Raw genomic sequence first — 14,045 nt, 5'->3', positions numbered from 1 at the left:
TTTCAAAAGCCCGTACACACTAAAGAAGTCTTATCCATTTCTAGATGAAACTTTGACAACAACTAGGTCTATAGAGAAATTATGGGCATTATGATCATGCATAATAACTTCCATACTAAGGTTAACACGGTTAATAATATTAGCCTAAGTATTAATTACATAATCTTGACTATCAACTATAGATTGGTTGAAATTGAAACCATTTAGATTGAAAGTCATAATGCTAATACCTAAAGCGGTGAACTAGATATCTATTACAGACCAAACAACAAAGAAGAAAAGTAAAGAAAGAAATTTGTTAAAACTAGCATGTTGGAAGATCAATTGGTCAAAATAACCATGAATGGCTATGATATTATAAGTTTCTTCCTCTTGACCAAATCTATAACCTTCATTAGCAGATTTATTTATTAGCGGATTTATTTTCTATGGTTTCCCTAATTAAATTAGAGGTTATCAAAGAACTATGCATAACACTGAATAGGAAGCTGCACATTAATATTAATATTTTTATGTGGTAATGTTAAAAATAAAAAACAAGTCTGGAAAAAGAATTGATTAAAAAAAAACCCAACAAGATAATATATACTAAACGCACATTAAACAATCAACAATTTTGAAAATCATAGCAGTAGCTTTGGCTATACAATATTCTGGTTAGTGATTTTCTCACTTTATTTCTTCACGTGGTAAAAATGGAAGGAGTCAAGGTCCATGCAATCCCTATCATGATATCGTATCAATTCTAGAAAAGGTGACCAAAGGAAAAAAAATAAAAATAAATAGAGAAATGGACGTAGATCTATTAGTAAAATCAATCCTGGGTTGACTAATTGAAGGTATTGAAGCTTCCTAGAAACTATGATCAAATAATTAGTTTGAAAGAATGCGATTTTTACAGGTCATACTCGTAAGAGTTCAAATCATATTATTTTAAGAGTATTTGAGTTTAAAAAATATTATCAATACAGTCTCTCAATTCTGTAACATTCATGATTAATTTAATATATTGTGATTGTTGATCTCTTAATCAGTGATTGTAAATTGCCGGATATAACAAGAAAAAGAAAAGAATTTTTTTTTTAAATCTCTTTTCTAATAATGTTTTTTTTTTAAATAGCAGAGTCTCAAAATCTTGAACTCAAATATGGTATTGCTTGTACAGGGAATAGGAGAGGCGAGTTATGGATAAAAGAAATAATTTATTAAGAAGAATAAATAAACTTAACACAAAGACCAAAAAAATTTAATAATAACGTGTTCCTAAGCATCTACTATTATACCCATAATGATAGGTCATATTATTGATATCCATAATGAGAAAGAGCATTTACCTATTTATATAATAGTTCATATGGCGGGCCATAAATTAATAGAATTTGCATCTACTTTTAATTTCCGGGGACATGCAAAAAATAATAATAAATCTCGTCATTAATTCTTTAATAATTAATAAATATTATAATTTGTAAAGGAAAATATAGATGCTTATCATTCATTATTAGTTCATTATTTATATTTCTTTTTATATTTTATTCAATTTTAAGAATAAAAATTAATATTAAAAGTATGAGGTAAAGAAAACTCTATGATAAAAAAGAAGAAAAAAAACCCATATAAAGCATTCACTTCAGAGTTATGGGTGAATGACGCGAATTGAACCAACGCGTATTGAATTCACAATCCACTGCCTTGATCCACTTGGTTACATCCACCCCTAATACTCTATTTACAAATTCAAGATTTGAATTTCTAATTTTTAACATTTGATTTGATCTTTTTTTCATTTTTATAAGTCTTATAAGAAAGAAATACAAAAGTAAAAAAAACAAAGAAATTTTATTGTAGGAGCAATGCCAAACCTCTTGATAAAACAAGAAATTATTGATTGCTTCTTTTTTTTTTTTCAAAAGCTGTACAAACTAGGACAAAAATCTTATCCATTTACGAAAGTCTTATTCATGTGTAGATGGAACTTTAACAACCAGGTCTAGAGGGACATTATGGGCATTACATTTATGCATAATTTTCATACCAAGGTTAGCACAGTTAATAATATTAGTCCATGTATTAATTAGACAACCTTGACTATAAACTATAAATTGGTTGAAATTACAATCATTTAGATTGAAAGTCATAGTGCTAATACCTAAAGTAGTACACCAGATTCATTAACAGATTTATTTTATGTGGTTTCCTTGATCAAACTAGAGATTACCAAAGAATCATGCATGGCATTGAATAGGAAGCCGCTGAATACATTAATATTAATATTTTTATATGTTAATGTTAAAAATAAAAATTAAATCTAAAAAAATTAAATATATTTTGAAGAAAAAAAACCCGACAAGATAGTACTAAACACAGATCAAACAATCTAGACTTTCGAAAGTCATAGTAGTAGCTTTGGCTATACAATATTCTGGTTAGTGATTTATTTCTTTACGTTATAAAAATGGAAGCAGTCAAGGTCCCTGCAATCCCTATTACGATATCGTATCAATTCTGGAAAAAGGTGGCCAAAGGAAAAAATAATAATAATAAATAGAGAAATGGACGTAGATCTATTAGTAAAATTAATCCTGGGTTGACTGACTGAAGGTGTTGAAGCTTCCTAGAAACTATGATCAAATAATTAGTTTGAAAGAGTGCGATTTTTACAGGTAGTAAGTTTTTCGTACTCGTAAGAGTTCAAATCATATTATTTTAAGAGTATTTGAGTTTAAAAAATATTATCAATATAATCTCTCAATTTTATAACACTCATAATTTTTTTTTATTAACGTGGATATTCGAATCAACTTGCGCGCACCTCAACTAATCTCACAGACTTTAAAATTAACAACCTTGTAAGCCTTTCATAATTAGTTTAATATGTTGTGTTTTTTGATCTCTTAATCAGTGATTATGAATTGCAGGATATAACAAGAAAAAGAAAATTTTGAAAAAATAGCAGAGTCTCAAAATCTTGAACTCCATGGTATTGCTTGTACAGAGAACAGAAGGGGAGAGTTGTAGATGAAAGAAATTAGAGAGGATCTCACTTTGAGATTTTGACGGGGGAGAATGAAGATAAAGATGGCAAGTTAAAGATCAATATAACAATGTTGATGCATCGCTACGTGCTTGCATACTTTTGAATTAAAGTTGAGTAGAAATAGTAATTAAAATTCAAAATTAATTTGTAAAATAATAATAAAAAAACAGCTTCTAACCCTAATTTGAGGGTTTTCGGACCTAATCTAGTTATGGTGAGCCAAATTCTTTATAGAAAATTTAATAAATATTAATTTCCCAAAACTTCTTTTTTAAAAAAAAAAAAATGCTATTTTCTAGAAACACTTAGAAAAATGCAACTTCTAGAGGCTACTCAGCTCGAGGTCTAATCCTTCCCATTTTCAACACACGTGAAGAGGATTTTTAATAGAGTTTGCATAAGATTCTTCAAACTCTAACTAACCGAAGACAAAATTATTATCAAATAGTTTTGTCGGTTAAGGAAACACACAGATAAGAACAGACTGTACGGAATACATTCAATTGTGATACTGTATTTTATTACACATGTATGGAGCTCGAACCTATCTTTTATAATAATGTTCGTTAACATGAAAGTATTAAATAAAATGATTGAAAACTACCCAATGAGCAAAGATTTGCCGAATCGTATCGAAATTGTATTTGTTTATATATTTTTATTTTTATTTTTATTTTTAGTTTTTGAAACTATATATATTATTGAGTTACGGACAGTTTTGCAAAGGATATCTTGATATCAGATTTAGCAAAAAAAACAAGCATACATGAGCAAGTAAAACATGAGCTAGTGATCATACAAAAACACAAGGATATTGAAGTTCGAAAGCCCTCTCAGAAACATCTCCTCAAACGAAACCATCTTCTGTCTGTAAAAATGGAGGTGTATTGTTGTTAAAAGCACCATCCACACTTTCCACATCAAACCGTGGGGTTCCATGGCGAGGAACTTGACTGGCTTCTTCATTGGCATCGCAGGGATCTTCAACTTTGGAATCTTTGCCTGTTAATTCTTGAACGATTGCCCTAAACTCAGTGGCATTGGTTGCTTTAACCATTGTTGGGCTTGAAATGTATTTAATCTTGATTGGTTCTCTCTTGTTCTTGGTGGATTTTTGGCCCTTTTTTGGTTGTTCTTGCTGGGCAAAATACTGTTCCCTAAAGCTGCTCATTTTCTTTGATTCTTGGCGGAAATATGGATCAAAAAGAGAGAGAAAGCAGTTGGTTTTGGTTGTTTTGTGTGTTGATATTGCTCTCCTTTTATAGGGTTTTAGTGAGAAGGACTTGGGCTAAGAGTGTGCTTCCAAGAAGCAGAGATCTAGGCACAAGACAAAAAATGAAAAAACCTGTGGATGCCTGGACAGAGAAGGAAAAGGAAAAAAAAAAAAAAGCACTTCAGAGAAGAAGTGACTTCCATGGTTGAGCACTAACTTTCTTCTAAAATGACAGCGAAATTAAAAAACACAACGATTGATACCACCAAATGTAAAAGCTACGTCCTCGAATAAATTACACTGGAATACTATTTTCTTGCACTTGTTTTTTCGGAATCTAAATTGATGATGTATACCTGAAAAAAATAACATTTTTAGCAGTTTTTTTTTCTTTCAGATTCACTATTATAAATTAATTGACTTTTGACTCTAAACTTGACCTATACTAAGTTGTACATTGAATTTGGTCAGAGTTGACTGAATTAAATTTACTTAACACGAAAAATCAATTTAAAACTTGATTTAATTAATTAAAACTTGAATGTAATTTAATTTTATTATTTTTAAAAATAAATTTTAAAATAATATTATTTTAAATTAACTTGTCAAAACCACAACTTAATCTAAATCATAAACCATGTAGAGTTTTACAACCATAGGGTACCGTTAATTAAAAGTGTTTTTAAGTCTAGATTAATTTACTTAGAATAAAAGTTTTTTTTTCCAGATTTATACCTTAAATATAAATGCAAAGAAGAAACTTACTTACCAATTACGTTCACTTTTTTTTTTTTAGTTTAATGTGAATGTTCGGGTCAGCTTGTATGTATTTCGACTAATTCCACGGGCTCTGAAGTTAACGACCATGTAAACTTTCAGTGGCCATCATACGAGCAACCACAGGGCTCGAACCTAAAATCACAAAAAAAACAAATCTCTTAATTCCAAACTCTTATCACTGGGCCACCACCTAGATGGTTCATGCACTCCTCCTTTTGATTATACAAGTAACGATATTCGTCGGCAACATTTATTTGGTAGCTGTTAATGTTCAGAATTTGTAACTACAAGAAAGTTGAATGATTGAGATGTAAGGATGGTCATTGATTTGATACCTAAGTATTGATTATGTTTAATGCTTTTTGATTTTTCTAAGTACCCTTTTCCCACGTATTATCATTTGTCAAAAATCAACCTCTATCACCTCGATCTGTCCTAAATAAGATACTTTCTCTTCAAAAATTCTCAGAACCTCTTCTTTATGATAAAATAAAAATTAAAACAAAAAGATAGATATTCAAAATATTTCTTTTTCAAGAGTTAAATTCGAACTTGAGTTCGTCCGTGTCTATATATATATATATATATATATATATATATATATATATTACGTTAATCTTGATTGGTTCTCTCTTGTTCTTGGTGGATTTTTGGCCCTTTTTTGGTTGTTCTTCCTGGGCAAAATACTGTTCCCTAAAGTTGCTCATTTTCTTTGAGTCTTGGCGGAAATATGGATCAAAAAGAGAGAAAAAGCAGTTGGTTTTGTTTTTATTGTGTGTCGATGCTTTGCTTTTACAGGGTTTTTCATTTATTTTTTTGTTGGTGGTGTCTTGTTTTTTAACTTAATTATCAAATTAATCAAAATTTAACTTGAATATCAAATTTTTTTTCACTTATTTAAAAACATGATTATCTCCTATTTTTTTTTAATTAAAAAAAAATTACTTCGGCCTATAATATCATGCAAGCCATCAATCTAGTGTACACACACTGGAGTGTTTGCATTGAGTTTGTGTATACTCTAGCTATAAAACCGAATTAATCAAACACCTAAATCAGTAGGCTGAAGAAAAAAAACACAAGAATTTACATTGTCTAATGTAATAAAAAACCACCCACCAATTTGGATAAAACTCTATTGATGTTTTAAAAATAATTGATAAAAAAAAATCATTTTGATCTTTTTAAAAAAATTAGATTAATTCGGTTAATTGTTTTTATTAAAATAATATTGTTTTGATCCTTTAAAAAATTTAAATTAACTCTATCAACTTATGACTTGGATCTTAATCTTAATTAATTACATGTTGTGTTTTAAAATTATGATATATTCAATAACACACATCACATCAATTCAAAAACATATAATAATGAGTTATATATAAAAACCCAGATTTCCCCCTTTTTTTTTTCAACTTGAAATATTGGTAGCTTTATATATATATATATATATAAAGAGACTTAGACGAGTAGAGTGCTTGCTTACACTCTGGCAGCAAGCCAGCATCAATTGACTATATAAAAGACCAATTGTTAGACTTTAATGTCAATTTATCGTTGTTTAATCAAAGATCTATCAATAATCTTATCTGCTCGGTAAACTTTTCCAATATATATCATTATCAAAACTACAATAATAATAATAATAATAAAAAATAACAATAACAATAATAAAATTACTCACTCCTATAAAAACCTGGAACTTCCTAGCTAGTGATTTACTCTAGAGTGTAGCCCGCCAACTTATACTCTAATTTAATTAATTAATTAACATCTACAACAAGATTCAACCCTTTTGAATGAATTGCTTTAAATTACTTTTAAAACTTAAAATTAATTTGTGATTAATTGAGTGATAAGGCACTCCCAAACGTCAGTATTGGAGTGATTTGATTAGCAGAGACGTAATCACCACAAAAATATTAAACACTAAAGACTTTTGAAGATCATAGCAGTAGCTTTGTAGATACATTATGGTCAATGATTTTCCCACTTTATTTCTTCACGTGATTCAAATGGAAGTAGTCTTTGGTAGAACTAATTAATAGCTTGCAGTCCCTATATATATATTGGTAGAACTAATTAATAACTTAATCTTTGGTTGACTAAGTAAAGGTATTGGAGCTTCCTAGAAACTATGATCAAATAATTAGCTCAAAAGAATGCAACTTGTATCATACCACTTTGATTCCGAGAGGCCCACCTGCTAAAAGCATGAAATGCATGATTTTCTGTGTGGGAACTTTTACTGTTATGGATTGAAAAAATTTATTTTATAAAAAATATTTTTGATTGAGGTTGATTTGGTATTTATATTTGTTTAATTAAAAATGTGGTTGAAATTAAGGTTGAATAAAAATTAATTTAATATATTTGGTTAAAAATATTTTTCAAATTGAGGTTATAAAATAATTAAAAAAGACACACACACACACATATATATATTGATGGTTTTTAATTTAAATATTATAGATTTAACTACTGCTATTACATTATGAAACAAATAATAATTTATATAAATATTTTTTATTATTCCATTAAACTATCTACAATTTCATCACATATGAAATACATCCGATAAAAACTACAGTTTCCTTGATTTTTTAAGTGTGCAATAACATTAGGTAAAATATCATCATGAACAAAATTGGAATTGCGATAAAATTCTGCAAATCCTACGCCATTATGTGATCTCCTTTTAATTTATATAGTGTCATTGAATAATGTTAAATACTATTTTTTTTTAATAAAACACAATTAAAAAAATTAAATTTTTTTTACTGTTCACATTAACAGTGCAAATGAATAAATTCACTGCACTGTTCATGTAAACAGTACAAGTGAATAAAGATTAATTGTGTTTTATATCAACATGCTGCTCTTTCTACGTGAACAGTGCAAAATTACACTATTCACGTGTTAACTTGTGTGCACAGTGAATTAATTCACTCACACTATTTATGTATGTGAAGTGAACAGTGTAAAGTGAATTAATTCACTATGCACTGTTCACTTAATAAAAGTGAACAGTGCCAGTGAAGCAGCTAAATCTTGTTTCTCTTATAACTGCGTTTCATTGCTATTTTTTGTGGGTTCCATGTTTGCAAAATGCTGGTTTAAACTTTAACCAAACACAATTAATTTTGTGATTTCTTTAAGACGCAGCCGCTGTCGTGTATACAGACACACTTTTAGAACATGTTTGGGATCGTTTTGATATGCTGATGTCAAAAATAATTTTTTAAAAATAAAAAAGCATCATTGACATGCATTTTGGCACAAAAAGTTATTTAAAAAGCAACCGCTACCACACTGCTAAACACCCTCTTAGTAAGGTCACGGTTGTTCTTTTAATTTTAAAAAAATTAAATTAAATTTATTTTTTTGCTTCAATTTTTTTTTTCAAATTGTTATAATGTGTTGATGTTAAAAATAATTTTTTTAAAAAAAAAAACATTATTTTGATGTATTTCTAAGCTAAAAACACTTTGAAAAGTAACCATTGTCACATTCCCAAACATCTCGTAAAACATGTCATGGTGCATCTCATAAACAAACTCAATATTAGTGATGGTGGAAAAAACTATTAAATCTCTTTGATATATATCTTAGTTAAAGTTTGTATCACAAGTTGGATGAGTAACTTGTTAATTCAAAATGACTTCATTTTAATATTATTTATAAAAAAAAAATTAATTTAATATTGTTTTGATTTTATTTTTAGAGTAAAAATAGATTTTGATAAGATCAGATTGATCCGTTGGATTGATCAAGGAAACTCTCACTTATTTATTTTAAGACCCAACCCGAGTTAAGTGTTGAATTGAATATATATTAGCAAGTTTTTTTTTCTTTACTTGTATAAGTTTAATTTTATTTAAAAAGTTTTGAATTTTAAAAAATTTCCTATTATAAAAAAAGATTAACGTAATCTTTTATTTTTGTAGTGATGATTAATTTAGTATTTTGTGTTCTTAATTTGATCGTCGCAGGAGATACAAAAAGAAAAAACATCTAAGGGTCAGATCTCACGTGAATAAAGGTCTAATCCGTCTCATTTTCAACCCATATGACTTGTTAAAAAGTATTTTTATGATAAAAGGTTTGCATAATATTATTCCTACTTTACCAATCTTTGAAGTTTTTTTTTCTCTTTAAATTATCACAGTTAGTAAACTTAATTAGAAAAATAACACAGTAAAATAAAAATTAAATAAATAGCACATCTTATTTCATCATGCTAGTTTCATAAGTGCAAAAAACAAAAATTCATTAATAGTGTTAAGGTCTATTTGAGATTGTAATAGCGGTGACGGTTCAAAGTGTTTTTCGTTTAGAAATACATCAAAATAATTTTTTTTATTTTTTAAAAATTATTTTTAACGCCAGCATCTCAAAACAATCCAAAAATATATATAAAAAATATTTTAAGCAAAAAAAAAATTAATTTTTAAAAACACGATTTGCACCATATTCCAAACATAGCCTTAGTGTCATTGTAAAACTTAAATAAATAGCATATCTTTTTTAATCATGCTAGTTTCATAAGTGCAAAAAACAAAAATTCATTAATAGTCTGATTGAGATTGTGATAGTGGTGGCGGTTCAAAATGTTTTTTGCTTAGAAATGCATCAAAATATTTTTTTTATTTTTAAAAAATTATTTTTAATATCAACACCTCAAAACAATATAAAAATATAAAAAATTATTTTAAATAAAAATAAATTTTAAAAACACAATTTACATCATATTCCAATCAGAGCCTGTCATTGTCGCAACAAATTTACAACGGCAGTGCTCTTAGCAAAACAAATTTTGTTGCGGCCGCCACAATCTTTGAAGTTTTGAAGGCTCCGTTTGTTTGCAGGAAAGTTGTTTCCTTTTGGAAAGTGAGTTTCAGGGAAAGTGAATTCCTGGAAAGTAAATTATTTTCCGATGTTTGGTAGTATTATGAAAAATGAACTGGAAAGTGTTTTCCAGTGTTTGGTTATGTTATGGAAAATGAACTGGAAAAAAATTTATTAATAAATTAATTTTTTTTTTCAAGTTTATATAATATATATAAAATAGTTAATATAATATTTAATCACTTACAATAAAAGAATGAAATCTAAAAAATATAATGATAAATTTTTTTATTATATCCTATATTCATATATAGCTTATTTTATAAAATATAACTATATATGTTATATAATATTATAGAGATATAACCTTATGAATTTTTTCATAAATAAAACCTATTAATATTTTTTTTTCAATTTTAAAAGCTTAAAATATGTTTTTTTCATATGAATAAAATTTTCACTATTCTATTTGTTATTACCAAAGCACTAGGAAATTAAAAAAATGAAAAAACAAGGAAAATAAAATACCAATAAGAAAAAGGCTAAAGAAAAATAGAAAAAATAAAAGAAACAAAGCAGTCGATATAATAAAAAAAAGTTACGAAAATTGAATCTCCCACACACAACAGGGGGCAAAATAGAATTTTTCTATTAATAAAAAAAATAAAAATAAAGCATATGTTTTGGCAAGTGTAGATTTATTTGGATAGGGTGTATGGATGAGGAGCATGTGGTCCTGTGATTGGTCACAAGAGAAGGAGACAACACACGTGTTTTTTTGGTAAGTAAAAGAAAGTGTTTTTCTTAAAATAAGAAAAGAAAAGTGTTTTCCTGCTACAAAGCATGTTTTTTTTTTATTGACTGGAATTAATTTTTCTTTAACTAACTTTCTGGATGATTATCAAACATAAAAAATTAAAAAAAATAATTTACAGAAAAATAAATTCCTGCAAACAAACAAGGCAAAAATCAATCAGCACATGGTATATGCATAATTATTAATTTGTAGGATTTTAGAAAGATTGATCTACTAGTAGCTTCATGGAATTAATGGCTGCAGGCTTCTTGATTATTGTGCCCAGATGAGGATTTTTTTTTAACATTTCAAAAATATTTTTTACAAAATTAAATTTTTATTTTTACTTTAAATTAATAAATTTTAATATTTTTAAATTAATTTGATGTATCAAATATTAAAAATATTTTTTTTAAAAAAAATTGATACACTTTTAAATAAAAAATATTTTAAAATATAACTTTATATTTTCAACGCTGACCATAGCGTACTAGATATAGCGCACAGAACTTTCAGCTCATGGATTACATCAGAGCCGGCAGCGGCTTTGACCGGTCAGGGACACCCATCTAATTACTCCACCCCACAGGGCTGCATTTGCTGAGATTGAAATTGACACTTTGACCGGAGATTTCCACACAAGAACAGTAAATGCTATCAGAACATAAGCTACTGTATTCAATTTTAAGGATTGCGATGGTGGAACCGCCGCCACAGATAATCATGGTTTACGAAAATATAATAATGATTATTTTTAAAAATATTTTTTATTTAAAAATATATTAAAATAATATATTTTTTAATTTTTTTATATTAATTTATCAAAATATAAAAATATAAAAAATAATTTTATACAAAAAAAAATTCAAAATTTATTCAATTTTTATTTGAAACACGATACCAAATAAAAGAAATTTGTTGCGTTAATTGCATCACTGCAAACTTTGCCCTTGTTTTTTTGTTTAGGAGTGCGGCTTAAATGAAAGTTTGGCTAAAATTTAAATGTAAACACTAGATTAGATATTCAGATTACTTAAGGAAAAAAAAAGGAATAATGTTGCTTTTGAGAATATGTTTTCTCATTAAATGTAAAATATGTATTTTAAGTGATTATAAAAGAATCAGAAGGATAAGTTTCTCTTACGATCAACTTTTATATTTTTTTCACTATAGAAAATTTACGATAGAAATTTCTTTTTATTGATATTTTGCATTAATCTTTACTGACTAAATTTTTTTCATTGTTAACCCTGTTGATATTTATTATAGAAATATATTGTCAATATATACCAAGATAATTCTAGCCAGAATAAAAAGAATTAAATAAATCAAACAATATGATAACATGTAAGTTTTTATGAACATTGTTATTGACAGATATTCCAACAAAAAATAAATTACCAACAAATGATTTTTCAACATATGTTTTCCATCTATGAATCAATTGATAAAATATATACTGATAGAATGGTAAAATAAATACTGACCGAATATTTTTTTGGTAAAACTGATTAGTGTTCTAAGGTATTATATTTGATTTTTAAAAAACTAAATTCTTTACAAAACACTTATATTTCTAAGAATTGCCCAAAAAAATTATTTTTATTTGCAAGCAAACTAGGGCCGAACGAGAATTTAAAAAGAAAAATAAACTTGTAGAAGAGAAAAAGAGGTGCATGGTTTTGAAAAGTAATTAATATTTATTAGTTCTCAGGTCAGACAATAAATATTAAAGTAAAGATGGCGGTTGGTGGCTGTGTTCTTTGCTGCTAACACTACTAGGTTGTTCAGGTGAGAGAAAGCTATAGCGGTTGATGGTTTTCAGGTGGTGTTGCTTCGGTAATGGTTATGGAGGAGGTTGATCGTGGTGGTGCATGCTTGTGTCGGAGAGGCTGGCTATCGGAGAAGGGTTGTTGGCAACAATGTTGCTGATTTGTGGATGATGATTGGGAGGCGATAGTAGATTGGTGGTGTTGTGGTTGTTCAATATAGTAGTTGGCTGGTGGCTACTCTAAAGAGACGGCAATGGTGAGGAGTTGTTGTGGTGTTTTGAAAGATGAATAGGCTGTTGGTCGGAGAAGGAGAGGGCAATGAGCCTTTTGAGTTTCCTTTTGTACTTCTTGCTTTGATTTGTAAAGAGTTTCTTCGAGAGCTTCAGTCTCCTTTTCCTTCCTAACTAAGTGCTAAATCAAAGACTTGCTACTTAATTTAGAAGAACATTAGGTTTAAGAAACAAAAGCCAAGAAGACTTGTTTATTGCTAGGTTTTATCATGGATTTGAAAGGAAACACACACACACACACACACACACACACATATTAGGAAAGAAAAAGATGGAGAAATAGTATTATAAGAATATTTTATATATTGAATCAATTATAATGATAAATATATAATATTTCAGAATTTTTTTGTTAACAAAAGCCAAGAAAACTTGTTTCTTGCTAGGTTCTATCATGGATTTGAAAGGGAAAAAAAATTATATATATATATATATATAAGGATTAGGAAAGAAAAAAAAATGGAGAAATAGTATTATAAGAATAATTTATATATTAAATCAATTATAATGATAAATATATAATATTTCAGGAATTGTTTTGTTAACCAAGTTTAGGTCCTAAATTCGGTATATAAAATGTTATCAACTATATTAATAATAATATATAAAATATATTTTCTCTTTTAATGTGTTATCAAATGATAATGTTTTAGATGATGGGTGGATTAAAATCCAACGGCCATGAAGAAGAGATGAAGCATGATCCAATAGGATGAATGGATGGAGGCATTTTAGAGAAGACTTGGTTAGGAGCCACGAATTGGCGCGAAACCAAAGGGAACCAAACCGAACTCAAAGGTCCTCTTGAAGACTGTCTCATCATCTCATACTCATTCACTATCTTTCGTCCACTAAAAACAGAAACTCTCTTCACTCTCCATTCTTTCTTCCTTCCTTCCTCTTCTAAACAAAGATTTAAACCAAAATTTTCAGTTTCTTTTTAGTCCGAACTTGATGTATTTCCTTTAAAAGTCCGTTGTTTTTTTAATCTTTTCCCATATTTGGAATTGGGGTGTAAAAAAGAAGAAAAAGAATTGAACTTGATCTAGTTTTTGTGAAATTGTGAGTCCAATCCATGTTTGTGCCTAAAAGGGTCTTAAATGGAGGTGCCAACATGGTCATTGCATTGATCTATATATATATAGATTGGTACAATCAACGAGGTGAAGGTAGAATTTTGAGCCAAGAAAGTCGAATGGTTGGATCTTTACATTTTATGAAGATGGAGCTTGCTTAGTCCAAACTTGAATTTTGATTTCTTCAAAATGGTATGTGGATCGATTTCTTTTTATTATTGTATTTGTTGTTT

Source organism: Populus nigra, chromosome 11, assembly GCF_951802175.1.
Source record: "Populus nigra chromosome 11, ddPopNigr1.1, whole genome shotgun sequence".
Classification (NCBI taxonomy): domain Eukaryota; kingdom Viridiplantae; phylum Streptophyta; class Magnoliopsida; order Malpighiales; family Salicaceae; genus Populus; species Populus nigra.
The sequence above is the reverse complement of the archived record's forward strand: the minus strand, read 5'-3'. Positions refer to the sequence as shown.